The sequence below is a fragment of the Trichosurus vulpecula genome, chromosome 5, assembly GCF_011100635.1.
Source record: "Trichosurus vulpecula isolate mTriVul1 chromosome 5, mTriVul1.pri, whole genome shotgun sequence".
NCBI lineage: Eukaryota > Metazoa > Chordata > Mammalia > Diprotodontia > Phalangeridae > Trichosurus > Trichosurus vulpecula.
Window position 1 is genome coordinate 281540411 of NC_050577.1, and position 7144 is coordinate 281547554.

Below are 7144 nucleotides of genomic sequence, written 5' to 3' on the forward strand. Positions count from 1 at the left end.
TGTAGCTTTTTGATAGGATTTTGTTTAAAAATTTTCAATCAATGTTAATTATTGACATTGTTCTATAGTTTTACTTCTGTGTTTTATCTTTCTCTCTGGCTTAGTTATCAGGACTATATTTGTTTCATAAAAGAATTGTGGTAGGTTACTTTCTCAACTTTTGAGCATAATTTGTGAAGTAAGGGGGATACAAACTTTGAAAGTTTGGCAGAATTTTCCTGTTGATTCATGAGAACCAGAAGGATTTTTTTCTCATTTTGATGACTCCTTTACAATTAGATCTATTTCATTTTATGAGATTGGGTTATTCAAGATCTTTATCTGCTCTTCTGATAGTTTGGGTACTTTATATTTTTGAAAACATTTCTCTGCTTCTGTTGTGTTCTCAGTTTTGTTAGCATATAACAGTGCATACTACATTCTATTTTTTTATTTCTTCTGATTTTGCTGGGATTTCACTTTGCTCAATTGCTATTTTAGTGATTTGAATTTTGGCTCTCCTTTTTAATTAAATAACTTAGGGATTTATTAATTTTATTAGTCTTTTCTAAGGACCAGCATTTAGTTTCATTTATCATTTCTATGATATTTTTATTGCTAATTTATCTATTTCCACTCTAATTTTTAATATCTCCTCTTTAATGCTTATTTTGCTTATTTGTTGATTTTCTATTTTTAAATGCATATTCAATTAATTAATGCTTTCTTTTTCTATTTTCTTAATATATATTTATAAGGATAGGATTTTCCCCCAAATACTGCTTTATCTGTATCCCAGAAATTTTACATGGTTTTATCTCTTTAATTTTCTTTCACATGGTTAACTGTTTCTCTGATATGTTCTTTGACCCACTCATTACTTAGGATTTCATTGTTAAGTCTCCATTGATGTCTGTATCTTTTGCTTTTGGTCCCAGAACGAATGACTATTTTAGTTGCATTATGGTCTGTAAAATGTGTATTAACTATTTCTACCTGTTACATTTATTTGCAGTATCTCTGTACCTGACTACATGGTCATTTTTTGTAGAAATTCTCTGTGGTGCTGAGAACTATGTATGTTCTTTTGCTGTGCATTTAGTTCTCCCTCCCCTCTTGATTCCCACTTCATTATTACTTGTTTAACATTAGAGATGTTTTGTTACTCCAAATGAATTTTGTTATTACTTTGTCTAGCTCTGTCAAATACCCTCTTGGTAGTTTTATTGGTATAACATTACATCTGTACATTTTTTTTCTATGCAGATTTTTATTGTAATGGATACATTGACTTTCACATATTTTGTACATTTTAAAATTATTTTGAATGTGAATTCCACTTTCATTATTTCCTCCTGAATTTTGTTACTTCTATACAGAAAATCTGTTGATTTTTTGTGTGTGGTTTTATGTTTGTCTCATTACCTTAAAGAAGCTATTAAACATCTCATTTAGTTCATTTTGTTATTTTCTAGGATTTTCTAAATAAACAATCATGTCATAAACAAAGACAGTTTGTCTCCTTTTTGCCCATACTTAAGTAATTAATTTCTTTCTCTTGTATTACTGCAATTATTATTATTTCAGGGGATTATTTTTATTATTGCTATTATGTTACTATTAACAGTAGAGAAAGGGGAAACTGCTTTACTCTTATATTTATTGAGAGAGTTTCTAATGTTTTCAAATTGCATATAATGCTAGCTTCTGGGATTAGCTAAGTTTTATCATATATTTTCAAAAAAGTTCATTCAATGTTAATGCTTTGTAGGGTTTTTGAATAATAATAATAATAATAAATGTTTTCCTGTGTCGCGTCTTTTTTGTACCTATTGATATCATATACCAGATGCTTTTGTTTTTAAATTAAGTAATAATATTGTTTTCCTAATATTGTGTTATCCTTCCATCTAGGGCATAAACCTAAATTAATCATAATGAATAGTACCTATAAAAATATTCCTATCATTAATTTAGAGTGCATTTTCCCACAAATACACAAAGCGTGTAAGGGGAAGTGTGCTCAGATTTGTAGTATGATGACAGTGAGGATGTACGTGTAGCAAAGACAACTTACAACTCCTCTTACTTCCTCTCTTTATAAAGTCTACATGCAACTTCCTTTGGGTACTGGGAGGATTGCTCAGCTCTGCCCCCAAGATCTTCTCTCCTCAGTTTAGTTATTGGCATAATTCCCAATCCTTTAAGCTGCATTTAATGCAGGGGATTAGTGGGGATCCCTCCCCTCAAAAACGACCATTGAAACATTTTCAAAGCACAGAAGAGAAATAGAAGGAAGCACAGGGCAGAGCAATTTTGAAAATAATGTGTGAAGTTTATTTGTTCTAACTGAGGTCCACCGAAAGCTTGCAGGTCTCTAGGCTGAGAAGGCCCTGAGAATCTCGAACAATGTAGCAATTTAGTAGCTGCCACTCTAAAGGAGTGGAGAGCTCGGAATGTAATATTTCAAAATGCAATATTATTATTGCCTTTGTCATTATTATTGCCTGTTGTTTTTCTTACAACTAAATACCAAAGAAAGCAGCAGCAGGATCCCAAAGAGTACAGAGACAGACCAAACAAGGCCCTGTTATTTTCTTCAAATGTGAATTTGCAAAAAGACAAGGTTCCAATTCAAAAAGGAAGAATAAGTAAACAATTTTTTAAAAAAGACTTCCACAATGGAGCTATTTCAGTACTAGGGAATCTTAAAAAAAATCTTAAAAAAAAGATACAATCCCAGAAGAAGAAAATAATTTCCAAATGACTACAAGTGAAGGCTCAAAGAAAAAGAAAGCTTGGCCATGAGGTCAACTACAATTCCTGGAAGAAATGAAGCTAGATGTTTTTAATGGTTTTGAAAGTATATTATAAATAAAATTAGAAGACTAGAAGATTAGAAAGTAGAGCTTAGAGAAAAGATTTGAAAGGAGAATTGACAGCTTAGTACAAGACATTAACAGATTATTTGAAAATTATAAAGGACTAAAAAAAGTGAATGACTATATGAGGTGACAAGAAATATTGAAAATAAAATGAAAAGACAGGAAATGTACAGCATCTAATAGCAAAAACAACTGAAGTAGAAAACTGATCAAGAAGAGATAGTTTAAGAATTATTGGACTACCTGAAAGCCATGGCCAAATACCGAATTTGTATATTCTTTCAAGAAATTATGGAACTGTCCAGATCTATTAGAACTATAGGGAAAGTGAAAATAGAAAAAAAAAATCTACCAGTTACCTTGTGAAAGAAACTCTAAAATGAAATATCCCAGAAATGTCATAACCAAATTCAGAACTTTCAGGTCAAAATAAAAATACTGCAAGTAGCAAGAAAGAAAGAATTCAAGTACCAAGGAGCCCTAGTCAGGATCACACAAAATTTAGTAATTAACACTCTAAAGAGTAAACAGCTTTTTAAATGGTATTTCAAAAGACAGTATTGTTATTGCTTTTGTAATTACCAGCTATTATTTTTCTTACAACTAAGAACAACTTACATAGCCAAACCAGGTATAATTTTACAGGGGGAAAATGGATCTTTAACAAAATAGAAAACTTCTAAGCATTCCTGATGAAAATGCCAAAGTTAAGTAGAAACTCTGAAATACAAACACAAGAGTCAAGCTGAACATAAAAAAAAACAAAATACAAGTGAACAATCTGTATGGCCTATTTAAGGATGAAATATTTATGTTCTAATGGGGGAGATGATGCAATTGTTCCCTCAAAACTTTAATGTCATTGGGGACGACAGAAGGGTTAAATAAAACATAAAGTCTAGGAGTGATTTTGTTATATTTTGATGGTTTTGGAAAGAAAAAAGGAAAGGTTAGGGGACAGAAACACAATAGAGAAAATAAGGGAAGAAGGATGGGAGGATTTATTATGTCATAATCAGGGTCCATAAATAGAAGACTATTCAAAAAAGAAGAAAAGGGTTCAGGGAAGGATGACATAAACACTTTCATCTGAACTAGTCAAAAGAGGTACAAAACACACTCACAAATTTTGATGTAGAAATATATTCAATTCAATAGAGAAAGAAGAGGGGATGGTAGGAAGGGAAAGGTAGGAAAAGGGAGGGTAAATTCATGGAGGCATCACAGACAAAACAAATTGCAGCCTCAGAGTGTGGATTCTGAAGAGGGGTTTCAAAGAAAGGAAAAAAATGGTAAGACGTGTGATTTGAGACCTGTTCAAGAGGAAGATAAGAAAGACAGGTGGGCGGATGAAGATTACATGTAGTATTTAATACTAGCACTAAGTAAATGTTGCTGTCACAATCCTCATAATCTTTATAAAGAGGGCTGAAAGAGAGAAAATAGGACAGAGAGAAATACACAGTTAATGATCAATAACTCTAAATGAGATGAATTTCCTCACAAAACCATTCCAAACACACCCCATCCCCTATTCAATAAACTCTATTGGCTTCCTATTACCTACAGAATCAAACACAAAATTCTATTTGATTGTCAGTCCTTCACAATCTGTCTTCCACTTATACCTTTCCAGTCTTCTGAGCCTTTACTCCTCTCTACATAATCTATAATCCCGTAACACTGACCTCCTTTCTGTTCTTCAAACAAGAGACTACAACTCCAAGCACTTTTTGTCTGATCTGGCTGTCTCCCATGCCTGGAATGTTTACCCTTTTCATCTCCATCCCTTGGTTTTCCTGGTTTCCTTCAAGTCGCGGCTTTTAGCAAACTTTCTACAAGAAGTATTTCTCAGTCCTCAGTAATGTTAGTGTCTTCCTTCTGAGATTACTCCCAATTTACGCTGTGTATATCTTGTGTGTACATAGTTGTTCATATGTTTGCAGGGACTGTTTTTTACCTTTCTTCGTATTCCCAGAACTTAGCACTATGCCTGGTACTTAATGAATGTTGGTTTACTGACTGACAAAACAAGAGCAGAATAGATTAGAAAACAAAAGCTAATAATTCACTAATATGCTGTTTACAAGAAATGTATTTGAAACATAAGGACTCATAAAAGAGTTAAAATAAGGGACTAAATTAAAATATATTATTGTCTGAATGAACTAGAAACCTATATGTTTGTGGTAAGAGCAGTATCCTATCCCATCTCTGCAATGCAAATTAGGCCAATTTTAAGGTTTTAGCCTTTTAAAGGATAAAAACCTCTAGCCTTGAATAGATCAGGTGCCTAAATGTTCAGGCTATTGACATTATTTTCTGGTCATTTGAGTACAAAGCAGGCACAAGTTGTTCCAGAGGCTCTCTGATGCTTGGCTGGAAGATCAGGTCAAGTATCTTCACTCAGCTGAATCAACTCAAGGTGTCCTCAATATCTATCATTCTTGACTATCTTTCTCCTGTTATGGCTACATAGATCTTTTTGCTAATTGCTGAATGACCTATGCGACCCATTTTGTTCTTTTTTGGAGGGGGGGATGGAAAAAAAATTTTTAACAGCAACAAAAAAAATTATCTTCAAAATATTATTTGACAGAATACAATCAAATTCACCGGTTAACAACAATTCATAGAATTTTTCAATGTTTTTCTTGAGATGCAAACAATTCACTGTTACAGTGTTTCAAATGACCAAACAATGCTGCTTCAGTTTTTAAAAAGGCCACTGGTATATCCATTTGATGGCAAAGGATGTTCCACCACTGCTGGAAAAATCCACTCCCAAGAAGTATATGTCATAGCTCACAACTCATCTTTTCTTAAGTCGTCAAGTTCTACCACACTGAGGTCAATATCATCTTCAATGGGAAGCTCACCATCTTTGCCATCCCAGGGGGCTACTGTGCTTATTTTAGGGAAAACACCACCACCTACTGGTGCTGTGGAGCCACGGCCAACAGAAAGCTCTCTGAGAAACTCATTAATTCCTTGCTCACTGAAAGATCCTTTCAAAAGAGCAAATTTCATCTTCCGTGTATTGACAGCTGCCATTGCAGGGTACCCAAAACCTCCAATTCCCAATGCAGTTTCAAGCTCATGCTGAGCTCCAGCTTCTGTCCACAGCCACCCCCACAATTTCTTTTTGTATTTCTCTGCCAACTTTAGTAGAACTTCTAAGTAAGAATTTCTGCCTGCTGCTCCAGTATCAAGGATATGAGGCAATACAGCAACTACACAGAGCTGGTGGTCTTCACAAGTTTTCTTTGCCACTGCTTCATCAACAATCTCAAGAAGCTCAGGTGGTGGGGCATTATCAGAAAATAAATCTAGAGCTCTGGAAACTATGTCAGATCTTGTCCTCCCACCATTATAATCCATAGGTGGTTCTCCTTTCTGGAAAATCTTGATTGTGGGAAATCCTCCACTCCCATATCGGGAAGTCAATGCCTGATTGACTGTAGCATCTACAGCAGCTAGCTTCACCTTTCCTTTTGTCTGTTCCTTTGCTTCTGTGGCTGCAGCTGCCCATTCTGGTTCTAAGTTTTTGCAGTGTCCACACCAAGGAGCATAAAACTCCACCAACCAAACATCATCACTGTCAAGCACATTTTTATCAAAAGTGTCATCTGTCAGTTCAATCACATCCTTCTTGCCTGAACCTTCACTTCGACTAGAACTATATCCACCACTTCTTCCACCGAGGCATTCTTTTACCAGTTGTCATAAAGAATTAAGAGCAGCATCTACTATAGCTTCATCAGTTCTACCACCTTGGTAATTTTCTGGTCTATTTTTGTTGGATCCATAGGTCTTAATAGTGGGAAATCCTTGGACTCCACATTGTCCACCTAGGGACTGATGTTTATCTGCATCAACTGCACCAACTCTCACTATATCTTTTAAGGCAGTTGCTGCTTTCTTCCATTCTGGTGGGAAGGAGTCAGTTCTATCACATCATCACTGGAGGAATATAAGCCATTCACACCCAGAAATAAGGCATAGCTTATCAGTCCAAACCCTAGGTCAGTCATGTTGAGGAGCACCCCAGGGGCACCACTGCAATAAGAGCCACCACTGCAACCCCGCTCACCCGCTCCCTACTAGGAGTGTGGGGTGTAAGCTGTGTTCAGGGAAGACTAGTACCTCTGGTGTGAGGGCTGCTGAGCCCTTTTCAGGGCTCCTTTCCACTTTTGGTGTCTACCTGATCCATCTAACTTACCTGTGGTTCCAAGAAAACTGTAGCATACATAGTGGCCACACACCAGGATATCATTTCA

The 7144-nt window shown here is 35.2% G+C and overlaps 1 pseudogene; it reads right to left on the bottom strand.

Moving 5' to 3' along the window:
- Window positions 1-5422: 5422 nt before the first annotated feature.
- On the bottom strand, window positions 5423-6901 carry LOC118850712 (annotated as a pseudogene).
- Window positions 6902-7144: the final 243 nt, after the last annotated feature.